This window comes from Phasianus colchicus, chromosome 4 (genome assembly GCF_987193195.1).
Source record: "Phasianus colchicus chromosome 4, bPhaCol1.hap1.1, whole genome shotgun sequence".
Taxonomy (NCBI): domain Eukaryota; kingdom Metazoa; phylum Chordata; class Aves; order Galliformes; family Phasianidae; genus Phasianus; species Phasianus colchicus.
Window position 1 is genome coordinate 14,748,772 of NC_143439.1, and position 15,703 is coordinate 14,764,474.

The 15,703-nt window shown below is 35.7% G+C and overlaps 2 long non-coding RNA genes across 2 annotated transcripts; one reads left to right on the top strand and one right to left on the bottom strand.

Annotated features, from left to right (window-relative positions):
* Positions 1 to 598: 598 nt before the first annotated feature.
* On the bottom strand, positions 599 to 2,647 carry LOC149918073 (uncharacterized). The gene is made up of 3 exons (XR_016466365.1): positions 2,595 to 2,647; positions 2,288 to 2,349; positions 599 to 869 (listed from the first exon to the last, which is right to left on the bottom strand). It is a non-coding gene; the product is annotated as an uncharacterized LOC149918073 (long non-coding RNA).
* A 5,211-nt stretch (positions 2,648 to 7,858) lies between these two features.
* On the top strand, positions 7,859 to 15,068 carry LOC116226158 (uncharacterized). The gene is made up of 3 exons (XR_004166257.2): positions 7,859 to 7,988; positions 13,919 to 14,011; positions 14,847 to 15,068. It is a non-coding gene; the product is annotated as an uncharacterized LOC116226158 (long non-coding RNA).
* Positions 15,069 to 15,703: the final 635 nt, after the last annotated feature.

The following is a 15,703-nucleotide window of genomic DNA, read 5'->3' on the forward strand; positions in this document are numbered from 1 at the left end:
TAATTTCACAGAAACTGACATGTTAATTACCACTGAATTAAATAATATTAAAAACTAAGCCACAGAAAACTTCATGTGTAGGCTCTGGGATTGAAACTGACAAGATTCATTTATGTGCTGAATTACGTGGGTTTTTTTTTTTCCTACATGCAAGTTTCATTTTACTGTCGATGCCATTTGCTTCCTTTTTTGGGTCTTGCACACATTACTGTATGAAATTATGGGAGCTCTGAAGAATAATAACACCCACTGAGAAAGAACAGAACTTGTCTGTAAAACCAGAATCCTGCAATAAAAAAAAATTATTGGAGACTAAACGGCTTTTCAGGATTTTGTTTCAATAGAACATCGACCATTCTACAGCACAGTGATACAATCATGGCCCAATTAAAAAAAAATAAAAAAAAACATCATTCATCTTGTCACTCAATCTGGCCATACACTGAGATTGCATCAAAAGTAACGCCTCCTATTTATTTCCACAGAAACTACAATAGATATAAAGAGCACAAGGGCACTATTTGATAAATCAAATTGTCAGCTACAGAGCAATATTTTTTTCAATATAGTTACCACCATTGTAATTGCATGCATTTTCACCAGGGATGAACACAAGCCTGCACACTGCTCAGCGAAATTGGCCCCAGTGGAGGTAATCCAATGGTAATCCAATCACCACTGCTGAAACACACCACCCGCTGCCTCACTGTGCTCACATTCACTCTTTGGTCTCCAGAAGCATTCAGCAAGTGTTGATGAATATCTGTGGGTGCCATCTTTCCCACATGGAGAAATTTCATGACACACCTTTGCTTCATACACACTTCCATGTCAGGTGCCATTTTGTCAGACTGCCCCTCTGCTGCCATCTGTCACATGGCAACAAAACATAAAGGAACGTTGGTGGGAAGGTTCAAGCTCTACTGCCATACCAACAAGACCTGCCTCTGACATTGTGGGATAATATAATACTTTTGGAGCCGTCCTCATACATACATTTATCAAAAAGTGAAGAAATTAAGCTGACATTACTGTCCATAGGATTACAGATAGCCTGGTGAAACAGAAATCAGAAAGACAGTAATATACTGAAGTGACACTCATATTTCTGTGGCATTGCTTTTGATAAGGAAAAAGAAATTTTGAAGAATTTCCAGTAATTTTAAAAACTCTTTTGATTACAGATAATTATTTCTCTTATGTATGTATCATAAAAACAAAATGATAAATTTCTTGTAATTTTTTCAGAAGCACAGTCGACAACACTTCAGATATTTAACATTTGAAGTTCATTTACAGAAGGTGCTTCTAAATGATTTATTCACATAACGAACCACTGAAAACCTATACATTCAAAACAAACAAATAAAAACAAAAAAATAAAACAAGAACAGAAAAAAACCTATCAGAAACATATAGAAATAATATATTACACCTTGAACTAGAAGTATAATAATCATATTCTAGTGAGCAAGTCATATATATTTGGAGAAGAACACATGCAGGAATTGCTTTAAATATTAGTCTCCTAGAATCAAAATAAACATCGTTACAATTTTTAAGCAATATGAGCATTTGAATCCTGTGTTAAGTCTCTGAAGTCTGCTCGACTAAATTTCAGCAAAAAATGTGGCCCTTTCAAATATTTTCTTTAAAGCATGCATAGAAATACTACAATGTCAAAAAGATATACTGAATGTCACCATTCTTTATTACATACTCAGCAGATATTCACTGCTTCTGAAAATATACCTAACGTTTACTACACTACAGGAAGCAGGGAGCTTTGAAGCATTCTCCTTCTTCTAACATGCCACATTATTTTTTATCTTCATTTTTTAACATGCAGGAATTACTATAGATCTAACCCCTCATTTCAGAAATCCCATGGGATCTGCTTTTTAGGGAAAAGGAAAAAAAAAGCATTTTTTATACATTCAAGCAATGATTATGGATGTCAAATGCTAACAGCCAAATATAGTTTATAAAGTGCTAAACATGTGTGCTACTAATTACACAACCCAAAAGAGATTAATAATTTTGAGTGTAAGCAAGGGAGACCACGTATCATACTATAGATACAGTATTTTTGTAAACAACTGAAAAAATATTTACAAGCTCAGCAATAGCATTTATTGTTTTACTCCATAAATATACATTAGAAGATCAAGTTTCCATCTTTCTTCACTGTGAATCTTACATGTGTTGAGAAACTTCTCTGAGGAGGTAACCAATTAACAAAAACTAACTTAAATAAACTTATCCTTAAGGGTACTGTGATACCTACCCCTATCTGATTTACAGCATCTCTTCTCAGAGTCTTTGTTCATTTTTATCTCACCTGAATACCTGATATAAAGGAAGAGCAGGTGTTTGTAAGGGAGGAAATATCAATGTTATTCTTGTTATAAAGAAAATAAAATCAGATTAAATGTTACATCAGCAGTGAAAAAAATATTTGCTACATGTACTTTAACAAAAGTTCCACATCTTTTAAATAGATAGGAGGTTGCCAGCTGTTACAGTTGGTGTTACAGCTGGAAAGATTATTGTGGTGGAAATGGGAAAAGATACAACTGGGAAGGAATGCTCACCTGTATCCAAAGATCTAGGCTCACAGGAAAGACTCCACCAAGGCGAGATCTCCAGAAAGAGATCCTTCCTAGTGGCAGTCAGCCCTTAAGTGGGGTTTACAGCCTTCACCTGTGCTCCCAGGGCTGACTCAGTCCTGTCCTCAGGTGATCAATCAGTGGTTCAGGCCCTGACTCAACAGTTCCCATACAACAGTGTATTGAAATCATGCCCAAGAAAGTGTATAAATCCAACGCATAAAAAAAAAAAAAAGAACACACAAAAGAAAAAGCTGAAGTTTGCTTGTTTGGTAGTATCTTCCCACATAACAGTTCAGTAAGGAATTTTTAGTTATGAGAGGTTTGGGGGTGAGTGAAATGTAGGAGTTTTTGAGTGAATTATTTAAATTTGCAACATTTTTTTACTGTGAAGAAATTTAATTCAATTTTTGCGAGCATTCCTATACTCAGTCAAAACCAGTCTCTCAAACAGAACAACGAATTCTGTACTGTTGTTCACTGCCTCTCCAATTACCAAGCTTCAATCCACTTCTCAAAGGAGTAAGAAACATGAAAGACTTTTCTGTGAATGACTGATTAACATGGAAAAGATCATTTAATGAAGATTATATTGTATTCCTAACAAGATCAAAAGCATGCAACGAATTATTGTTATGATAATTACCTTTGGCAGATTTCGTCTTATTGTTAAAAAGCAATAATAAGGTACACCTTAAGAGGCAGAATAATTACACTTAACTGCTGTAATTAATAAGTTAATTCTCAAGCAAAAATTATTCATATGGTAGGAATTATGTAACTGCTGTCATTTAAATTCGTACTGTAATACCTTAATATATCTTGAATCAAGCATTGTTAATCTTTCTAAACCTTAACTTCCAAAACGTAAAAGAACAAAATCAGTTCAGGAAGAAGAGCATTTAATTTCTCCTTCAAAGCCTTGGGTTGTCTACAACTGAGTATGAAAATACGTGTATGCTATGCAGTAAAACTGAGGAAAGGAGAACAGAGGTTAATATTTGTACACTCAGCTTTTGTGACTTAAATTTGTAGGTGTCATTCTGCAATCTTCATTCACCATCAAAGGTGTTTTGCCATCAAACTGGAATGATTTTTTTTAATTTCACTACGTGATCAAAAGAGATTTCATAGTGAGATTTAGTCCTCCATTTTGTCCTTAAAGAATTTAAGCCAGAATTTGCAATTTGATAACTGATAGTGCAATTTGATAGTTGATAGTGTATTTCATTAATTGCCTTAAAGTCTGCTGGGTTTTTTGTTTGCTTGTTTTTAGAAATTTTGGTAATTTGGTAATTTGGTATAATTTGGTAATTTTCAATGATCTTCAGAAAGGCAAAAACTGTCAATAATGTTTTTAATAAGTTTTTCTGTTTTAGAGTTTAAATCAACTCCCAGGCTACCTGCTTCTTACCACCAGTTGTAGATGCTGTCTAAATGACACTATATAGCTCCTTATTACACAAGAAGACATTTAGGTTGATATAGTTCTAAAGATGATACACACAGCTTTTACAATGTTACAAACAAAATAAAACCTCGGTTTACTAGCATCCCTAATGTTTCATGATTTTAGGATTAATTGACTTTGGAAATGGTTTCCTCAAAAGTTGAATACAGGAACACTTGTACTTAGCCCTTCAGTAAGAGGAGTCTCATTCTTTCAATGAGACAAAAAGTATAATATCTACTGTTCTTAATACTTAAGCAAATGTTTTCCAAAAGATTCTGCATTAACATTTCAACAGAATATACGATTAAAAAAAAAAATACTTTTTTTGGCTATGGAAATCAATACTATAAGAATACAACAGTTCATCAATATGTGTAGCCTTTATTTCATGCTACACACTGAAATGATTCCACATTTAGAATTGCACACAGGCCATAGCTCTAGACTCCATTTAACTCCATTTAAGAACTCAGAATTTTCTTGTGAGGGCTATACTTCCTACAAACACTTGAAAATGTGCTGGAAGTTTAAATAACAGTTGGAGACAAACACAACATAAATGCTTGCAGTTTAATTTTTTTTTTTTTTAATTAATTGAATATAAAACTGTCTGCATACTTAGAAGACTAATTCAAATAAACTGATGTTCCAAAATTTATTTTCTATGTATTCCCTGCATTATGCTAAGGACAATTTGAAACTTTTAAAGCTAAAAAGATGTTGATTGATAACTGCACACTATAGTACATGTATATAATAGGGAATAGAAAGTAATTTGATAATAGTCTATGCATTTAACTGGCAAAAGTAACACAAGTACTGGCTGCTCTGTTACTTTTCAAGGAAAACAGAGCCAGATGCAGAGGAAAGTAAAGAGATGGATAATTCCTCAAATGCATTTTAAAGAGTTTAGATACTATCTTTTTGTTGACAAGGAAGTTGTTATCAATTGTGTTTTGCAGAATTATGTGAGTATCTGTTCCATACACCACCACAGAGCTTCAACAGCATTCCATGAAAACAAATCCTAGAGGAACTTTAGGACAAGATATTTTCACCTAGCATCCCCTGCAAGGAAGGTCTCTTCAAGCCAGCTGTCAGGTCAAGTCCATTGGAAGACACAACCTAAATATTCAGAGAATCTAATGGGCCATAGTGAGAGGGTGAATTCTGCCTGCTTTCTCAAAAACACAACAAGGGCATACAAAGATACGCTTACAAAATGTCATCTCCTTTGAAGAGATGCTCCTATAACCTTGACAAAGATGACCAGCAAGTGTATGATGGCATCAATATACTGAACAACGGGAAAAGAGTATACACCTGTGAGATTCATGAGAATTCAAAAATAGCAAGTGAGGCAGAGGCATAACTGAAAGCCAGTGGCCAAAGAAACCAATATTTGAGTTCTGTGATATAGCACTCAGACAGTGATGAATTTGTCTCATTCTTTCTACGTGCTAGCAAATGCTCTAGAAGATAGCTAGTCCAATGGAACAGGATTTGGGGCAGTTGTTAAAGATGTGCTCTTTTTTTTTCTTTTTTTTGCTGTGAGCAACCTGGACTAGTGGGAGGCGTCCCTGACTACACCAGGGGGGTTAGAACTAGATGATCTTAAAGTCCTTTCCAACCCAAACCTTCTATGATTCTATTTTAGCAATGAAATTAAATATTCCATTAAAAAATAAGTATCTTTATAAAATCAGAATGCCCGTGTAAAAACACCAAACTTAATCTGCTTACCTTTACAGAAGACAACAGTGGTACTTTGTGCATAAAGCAAACATATACAGTCACATTAGAAATAGAAAAGATTTTGGAAATATGTGGAATACATTTCTCCTTCCTAAGTTTAAAAGGCCTGCTTCTTTGAACAGTGTTACCTTCTACAATAAAGTAATCACGTTAATCAATGTATTTTCTTGTTAATTTAGGTGATGATATTAACAGATAAAAAGTTCAACCATACAAATTGTTCCCAACTTGGCTTTTTTGCAGGCAGTTACAAAAACCTATAGCTCATTATGCTTTACAGATTGATTTGAAACTGAAGCAGCAATTACTCCAATATTAACAGAAAAGAGTATTAATTATCTGCAAAGTCTAAACTCTGCTAAATGATTATTTTCACCATAATTATCAGGGTATACAGGCCAACAATTATCATCAAAAGCAATTAAGAGCATCCCAAGACACCATAGAATCAAGGCATCACAATAAAGCTTTCAAATTATTTCTACTGGGCTCTGACCTACCTACAGACCTATGAGAGTTGCAGGGAAGACAAAGGTAGGCTGCCATACATGGTCTTAAATCCATTTGTGTTTGAGAACATCGGAAAGCTCGTGATCTAAAACCAAAATACTCTGGGCTCATATAGTGAGATTGAATTTTATATTCAGAAATGTGGAGGAAAATAAAAAATGTTTTAACATTTCAGGAAAAAAAAAAACAACAGTTCTCTTACTTGAGAGAAACAGCATTGCTTGAATCTTTTGCAGTATTTACCACATAATTTAACACATGCAGCTTACTTAGGCATTAAACAAATTGAGGATTACTCTGCTCTTGTGAGGCCCCATCTGGAATACTGCGTCCAGGTCTGGAGCCCCCAGTACAAGAAAGACAGGGAGCTGTTGGAGAGGGTGCAGAGGAGGGCCACGAAGATGATCAGGGGACTGGAGCACCTCCCCTATGAGGACAGGCTGAAAGAGCTGGGCTTGTTCAGCCTGGAGAAAAGAAGGCTGCGGGGTGACCTCATTGCAGCCTTTCAGTACCTAAAGGGAGCCTACAAAGAGGAGGGGAATCAACTCTTTGAAAGGGTGAGTGACAGCAGGACAAGGGGAAATAGTTTTAAGTTGAGGGAAGGGAGATTTAGGTTGGACGTCAGGGGGAAGTTCTTTACAGAGAGAGTGGTGAGGTGCTGGAACAGGCTGCCCAGGGACGTTGTGGATGCCCCGTCCCTGGAGGTGTTCAAGGCCAGATTGGATGGGGCCCTGGGCAGTCTGGTCTAGCATTAAGTGGAATGGTTGGTGGCCCTGCGTGTGGCAGGGGGGTTGGAGATTCATGATCCTTGAGGTCCCTTCCAACCCTGGCCATTCTGTGATTCTGTGATTCTGTGATTTTGGAAACAGCTTTTAGATTTAGGTGCACCACTCAGGTGGGTAAAGACAATCTCAACCTATTTTATCTGATAGATAAATATTTTAAAAAATCAAAACCACAAGTCTTAGAAACACTTCTTTCTGTGGTATGCGCTCAGAAAGGAATCGTTTAAAAGTCAAGTAAATTATATAAATGTCAAAATTATACCAATCACTGTCATGCTTACTACAAGGATCCCTGTTGCTTTTACAGCACTGAATTTCTGTGCCAGCCTGCACAGCTATCCAACCAAGTGTCCCTGTGGTTCAGACACAAATCCCATCTTCACTTTACCCTACTTCAGAGCATGTAGTCTGACCCTGCTGCTGCAGATGCCACTGGTTAACCTCCCAGATGGGATAACCAAATATAGCTTTTTCCTTTCAGGCTGTGCAAGTGAAACAACACAGAATATCATTAAAAGAGAAGAAAAAAAAGAAAAAGAAGTTTCTTAAAATACTAGGGTTAATCTAAAAGTAATGTTTCCTTTTATATTACATTGGCCCCCAATGTCAGATGTTGGTGGTATGGCAGTAGAGCTTGAACCTTCTAATCAATATTCCATTACATGTCATTGCCATGCGACAGATGGCAGCAGAGGGGGCATTCTGTCACAATGGCATCTGACATGGACAGGTTTATGAAGCAAAGATGTGTCATCGTTCCTCCATGTGGATGAAATGGCATCCACTGACATTCATCAGTTCTTTCTGAACATTCCTGGAGACCAAAGAGTGGATGTTAGCATAGTGAGATGATAGGTCGTTTCAGCGACTCTACTGGTATGAATTTTGACAAGCACAGTATGCAGGCTCTTGTTCATCACTGGTGAATATGTGTTGCTAGCACGTTTAAAAATAGTATTTTGTAGCTGACAATTTGCTTTATCAACTAGTGCTATTGTGCCTTTTGTATCTGTTGTAGTTTCCATGGAAATAAATAGGAGGCATTAGTTTTGAAGCAATCTAACAAGTAACACAATATGTTCCAACGACAACAACAAAAAAACCTATGATCAATTATGTATAATAGTCTTACTATCCTCTTCATAACATTAGGACTTACCTTAAATTATCTCATCTAATGTTATGTATATACAGGTTTGCTGATTATTTGCATTACTGAGAATCAGCCATACAAAAAAATAAAATAAAATATACGTGTAGATAAATGTCAGAAGCCTGTCAAACATTTTTATAATCCATTCTCACCATAAAAGACTTTGAGACATGGCTTATATTCCTCTTTGCCTCAGCTAGAAGGACAATTTTGTCAGTATCTTGAAGTTCTCCCTCCTAAGCCTCATTATTAACCTTTAACAATCTACAATCCATTTATGTTATTTCTGCATCTGAATCCACCATTCAGAAATCTGGCTTTCCAATAAAAAAATCTCTACCCATACAGTAATAAGTGAATACTTCATTTAATTTCTACTGACACGAGCAGACATGGGGGTTCCATACAAATGTCTCAGCTCTCCTTCCAACTGTGAAAGAACTCAACTCAAAATAATCTATCATCAATAACCAGCCCTGCTGATATAATAATTTAAAAGAAAAAGGAAAAAAAAAAAAAAAAAAAAAAGGAGGGTTGGAAGGGTTTCTTCTTAAAAACCTTGAGAATCAATAAATAGATTCAGAGGTAAAATAAACCAGCTATTATACAATGAATGGAGTAGGTTATTAGAAATATGATAAAAGTTTAAAAATCATGAAGGGCTCTCTACAGGTGTTAATTTTGCTACTTGAATGAAATTAATAAGACTCTCCATAAAACAGCAGGAGATTCTTAGATTACGAGTAATCAGCAAGAAAATTTACTGTGGAATCATGAAGCATGAAATGTTTGTGTAATGTATGCAAAAGTGGTACTTTATTCTCTGCAATGAACAATTCTGAGTCCTTATAATAGAAAAATATTTAATAGATTGAAAACTCTTGAGGGATAGTTTTTTAAAAGTTGTTGGAGTGTGATTAATTTGATTCATGACAAACTAACAGTGAAAGAAGGACCATCTTATTTAAACATTCAATAGGAACTATTGCCAAAATAACCATTTAATATTATACAAAGTGTATAGAGACAATTGAAAATCCAACTTGATGTCCAGAGAAGTGTGTTTTAGGAGAGTAAGTTTCACAAATTGCCTAGCACATTAAACTGAGTAGCTAAACTACTTTTTCATTCTGATATTCCTGAAAAAACATATGGATAAGAGCCAAGTTTAACATTTGAATGTGAAAAATATCAAAAGACTTTAACCACTTTATGCAATTTATCCAATCTTTAAGGAATGCTTTCTTTCAAGCTACTTCACAAGCAGAATATGCTGTTTGCATAGTGTGTTGAGTTCAGTAGGTATCGATAGACTTACACAATTTCTTGCCTGCTGTACGTATAATATATTTACTTAAATGACTACTTATCATTGTGAAATTCATGTATGTTTTATGAACCGTTTCAGATGAAGAAGATCTAAGATTAGTTCCAGATAGGAAATCCTCTCTCCTTTGTGCTATTAAGTTCTCAGAAAATTATGCCCACCAAGAAACAGTGTATGGCCCAGATTTGGTCTTTTTACAAAAATTTGTTTTGCTACAATGCCCCTCGGAATCATGATTTTGTGCTCAGTACTTCACATTTATTATATATTGATTGCTGTAATTAATTGCTTTTGCTTTGTACTTTTGGGTTTAATTAAGTGGACTAAAAGTGTCAATACACAGCGACCGTTCAACCAGCTCACGAATGAAATTAAATAATACTTTATTGTGACTAGTTATTAATGTTCTGTAAATGAAACAAGCAAGGGGACTGCATGGGTGAAGGAACTGGTAATAACAACATAATATAGAGACTTTTATTCTTAGAGTAACTGCTCAGTGCAGATTAACAGTAGCTAAAACTATATATCTAAGGATGCTGAATTACTTATGTTGCGTGTGTTATGAGAAATAAGATGACTGCTAGCAGTTCAGTTTCTGGGGTCTACAGCACAAAAGCCATCATCAAGTAACATATTTTGCTATGGATATTTCCATATTACAGTGCACAAAGATATCATCTGTTTCTGTTCATGCACTGAGCAGAGGTGAGAAAAAATAAACAACCCCATAGCATGCTCACGTGGCATTTAAGTTGCATCTGTGTCATGTTCTGCAGGTCTATTGTGTGGGCAACAGCAATACAATAAGTATCCACTGACAGTTCAGTAAAGCGTTTTTGGTGGGTGACCTGTACTGTGATCACTGTAAATGTTCTTCCCATTACAGAGCTATGACTTTGTTAAGAAACTCATTGCTACAGAACATGCTGCACTCGTCAAGTTCAAACAAGGTAGACTTGTGTTTTCAGAGTTTGGCACTGCTTAAGAATGTTAGATTAAAGCATATGCAAAGAAAGAGGCTATCTTGGGTAAGCTAAATTGGTACATCTTCTTTGATAGTAACACAAAAAACCATAAAAACCTGGCTCAGAATATGAATTAAAACCCATTTTCCCCTACATATAAAATATGAGTTGCGCATTAACAGATGCTACCAATTCTAATATATTAGTTTTCAATCTTTCTAAACCTTTCTATACAGGTTCTTCTAGAGTCACCAGTGAAAAATATCATTTTGTTTCTAATATCTGGTTTATTAACTCACCGTCAACTGTGGATACTCACAAAAAGACGATCAGTTGTCAGTACTGCAGGTTTTCTGTGAAGCTACTGGCATCTTTTTGAGTATCAGTAAGACAGCAGATAATTCTTTCCCATTGTTTGTCCTTTCCTATATGCAAGGCAATTAGTCATTTACTAGCTTCCTTTCAAACTTTTGAACCTTTTCCCTTATCTAAAGACAGCATTCAACTATAAAGATCTCCAAGCCACTTAATTTTGAAAAAGCTGTCCGACATATATATATGTCTGGACATATTTATTTTTGCCAGGGATTAGTATTTTCACACTTATTTTCTTCAAATATCACACTTAATATCCTTTTAAAATTACTTCACCTTCATATCCTGCTTCCTCCACACATACATGCACTTGTACACGTACACATATAACATATATAAATTTATTCAGACTTATATGATGCAAATTTATGGTAAAACTTCAAGCATTTTCTCCCTTACTGGAGGCAAATGTCTCACTAATATTTTATTTAATTGTTTAGGCATATATGCTAATCTTGCGTTCTTGGCAAATGAAATTAGACCACCTTCAATTATAAATGACGGTTTTTGATTTACATTTATGAAAAGATAAATAACATTGAAAGATAATGCCAATGATTTGTAAACTATATATTTTGGAATCATATTTATGTATCTCCTATTCTTTGTACAAATGCAAGACATGAATCATACCCTTTAACTTATTTCCCTGGGTTTTCTGAAGCTAGATCAGATGGACCACTTTATCAGAATCCTTGAAATCATGTAAACAACAAACATGAGCATCTGAATTTTAAGTATTAAGTGCTTAAGTACCATGAAAACCTCAGCTCTGACAGATTTGCTCCAACTCTCTGCTAAAGGGTGGGCTTCATATTCTTTACCCTGAAAGCATTCCACACAAGAGATTAATGTAAAGTTTAGCTTTCATGGCTGAAGCACCTATCCCAAAATGCATTACTGTTGTTTAATTAATTCCTGAAAAAGACCACAGCAATTTCTATGCTACATTATTTATATATTAGTTAAAGAGAATATTCAGTAGCACATACTAAACGAGGGGAGATTTATACTGGATATCAGAAAATAAGTTCTTTACAGAAAGGGATTTAAAGCACTGGAACAGGTTGCCCTGGTAAATGCCCCATCCCTTGTGACAATCCTGGTCAGGCTGGACAGGGCTCTGAGCAAGCTAATCTAGCTGTAGGCATCCCTGATTATTGCAGGGGAGTTGGACTAGATGGCCTCTAAAGGTCCCTTCCAAATAAAACAGTCCTATGATTCTATGAAAATGTAAATAATTATATCCATTCTTGCAAAGCCATCTCTTTGAATCCCTTTAATGATATTTCAGTATCTGCGGAAGTTATACGGCTTACAAACATAAAGACAAAACTTGATGTGTCAGCTTTATCTTCTCACGGCCCATTGCTCTGGGACTGTTCTTTACCATTTGGCTTTTTTTTTTTTTTTTTGCCACATCTTACCAGAGGAAAAAAAAAAAAAAGAAAAAAAAAATTATCCAAATAATAAACCCAATTAATCCCAAACTGTAAAATATTCATGTTAAATGTATGGCTGGTTGTCTATACAGTTTGCACTGTCTATACAGTCACAGTTTTTCAAGTGTTTCTGTATTGGGCAATGCAAGTGCAAGGATTCCTATGTTTGATTTTAGCCATACTGGGAAATATGGAAAAGATACTCGCAACACTGTTGTACCCCAAGCTCTCTCCAGGAAAAAAAAAAAAAAAAAAGAGAGAGAGAAAAAAAAAAACCTGGGTAAAGTGACTAAAAGGCAGCCAAATAGAGTTCACAGTGCCCCTGAGAAATATCAAGACTTTAAAAGCAACAGCAGCTAGAAGAGTATGTAGACAAAATCAGAACTGCACATATAAGGTAAGAATCAGAAAACAGTTTTTATGTTGGCAGATCTAACATCAATTTATCCCTCTCCTGCCCCACTCTACCAGATACCCATGCTTTTGTGTGTATGATGTGATCAAATTAAAAACAGTACGAGCACTATAAAGAGAAGAAAATAGTCCTGAGGGCTGAGGATTTTACAGGCAGATTGAGATTCCAGTCTCTAAAATCCCCGGGGCCAGTTTGAAAATCTCAGCCTAAATGTTTAGCTGCGTTACTATCTGCTTTTCTTTCAAACTGCAAATCCCAGTTGTTCTCAGAATTTCCCAATGAATAACACACTTATCCATGAAACATAAGCTGTGGTTAGGATGAAACCTTTGCCCTGCAATCTCTCTACAGATATAATCTGTTTACCAATATACCATAGCCCTGGTACCACTCAACTTACATCGCACACAGGAACCTCTCTACTTCAGCATCTGGGAGGCTTCAGAAACCAGCTTTGCAAATCACCTTCAACAAAATATAATGGAAAAGGCGCTGTTGGCCTATTGCAAGTTTTTTTGTTGTTGTTGTTGTTTTTTTAATGTGATGTGAAAGAACGTGAGGTGATTTAAAATACAGAGCACCACGGAAAGGAAGCAGGCATTCTAGATAAAAGTACTTAAGATTAATTTAACATGCACAGGATTTCCCAATTAAAACTTTCACATTAGCACTGCATTTCAAACAGTTAATCTCCTAATGAGACATCCCAGCAATGAGAAGTGAATTGCAGGACTGAATACAGCCCTGAGGCCTGCATCTGGAAAAGGCTGTGCTCTGTAAAGGCTGGATTTATGCTGCTGGATCCAACGCTGGAAAGAAAGGGCTGCACTGCCACCTACTGTCAAGATGTCTTTTCCCACCAGGAGCTGCCACTAACCGTGAGAAATCCTTCGTGCTGTCACACAAAAAGGTTGAGCACTGTTGACCAAAGCACGCACAAAAGAATATGGTGTAATTTAATTATTAATGTATACAAATTTTAGATTATTTTTAACTCTGGTCGAGGTTTTTTTTTTTTTTTTTTTTTCCTCTCTCTCTTCATTATACAATAAAACCAAAAGAATACTGTGATGAACAGCGTGGGAGAGCCTATGCAGAAGTCTCTCCTTTTCTCTCTCGTACTCAGATTTCCAGTGTCACACTTTTGAATCCTGGCCGAGGAAGAGAAGACCTGCAGCCATTTCAGCTAATGATACACTTACTGACTCATCCAAGGAAGGTACGTTGTGGTTGACTTCTTCCCTTCCCCTGGGAGCCAAAGGCATTACCTCTGTGACGTGCCTGATCAGCGAGAAGCTGGATGCAAAGAAGCCTTGCATAGCAGCCCAGGGCACTGCTGTGCAGACATGAGCTTAATTGAGAACCAAGTTTTACTGCGTGTTCCTCTCAGGGTCTTTTTTTGACAGCTGAATTTGCAAATCAATTAACATGTTGAGAACAGCGAACTCCTTTCCTTAGTATGACATCTTCACTACCAATTGCTCACGAAATAAATTGTCAGAAGTAGCAGGGGAAAAAAAAAAAAAAAAAAAAAAGAATTAATATCTCAGAATGCAAAGAAAGAAACTTACCTAATGCTGAAAGGGAGAAGACAGAACATCAGGGTAAATGAATGTCAGCCATTCCATCTGTAAATTACAGCAAACTTGAACAATATTTTATCTAGGATTTAAGATATGACAGCAGGTAACTGCGTGTTTTCTCTGCTCTTCTCCTTAATTTTATATGCAAAGAGCATTATAGATACACAGGCAAGAGAATCTCCATCCTCATATCTATAGTTGTTTGATAACTTAAAGCCACAGACCAGTTGGAGCTGCTGCTGTGAAAATCACAGAGTTGCATGTCATCTGCAAGCACCCTGTGGGGAAAAGAATCTCCAATTCAGTGTGTGTGTCAAAAGATGTCTCAGAAGACTGAAGTTGGAAGTACAAGCTCAGAGAAACATATGCCCTTCCTATATTACCATCAAAATAAGTTGAAAGCAAACAAGAGAGCTTAAATGCACTGTCTAAAGAGTGGATTTCTTTCCTTTTATTTTTTTTTTTTTTCAGTCAGCAATGGATAAGACCTGCTACAACCACAGAAGAAGTGATATTCACTTGTTTAATAACTGGGAAAAAAAAGAAAAAAAAAACAGATATCCTTACACTATTGCTTCTCTGCCTTCAGGCCCTGCAGTACTCCATATTTCAAGTACAATACAAGACAGCTACTAAATTTGTGTGTCTCTATTCTGTGTCTTTTTAGAGACATAATCTGGTCATGGCACCAAAGTGTTCATATGTTTGGACCCTAGAAGAAAGTTGTTTCTTTTAAAAGGCATAAATATAGTACAACAATTCTTGAAAAAACATTCTCACAAGAAATGCCTCCCTTCACTTGTCATTTATCGCAATAATAGTTCTGAAAAATTAATGCTTTTAAAAATTCTATTCAATTTTGTTTCATTAATTTTATTTTTTTTAATCTGTGAATCAACTTACTTTCTGTAGGGCTTTTACTTAAAATATATTCAGAAGTTTTTCTCCATTAGAGAGCAGCAGCAACAGAGCTTATAAAAAACAGCTTTCTTTTTTTTTTAAATAGAAATGCAATATTTGCTTCCCAATGGAAATCCTTAAAACATCTTCCTTCCAGCAACAAGCCCAAGTGAGAAGTTTTATACGGTATCTTATGTAACACTGACAAAAGAAAATCGTACTTCACCAATTTCTCACATCCATTGTGTTTAAATTCATACTAATGGAGTTATTTCCATCAGGAATTGTAGATATTTGAGGCATCTCTACAAAAGCCCTTCAGGCAAGAAAGTGAGACTAACTAATTATACGTTTTCATCTCTTCTTCACAAAAAAATAATCTGACAAGACAAATACACACCAAAAGAAGGACAGAAACAAGTTTTAGC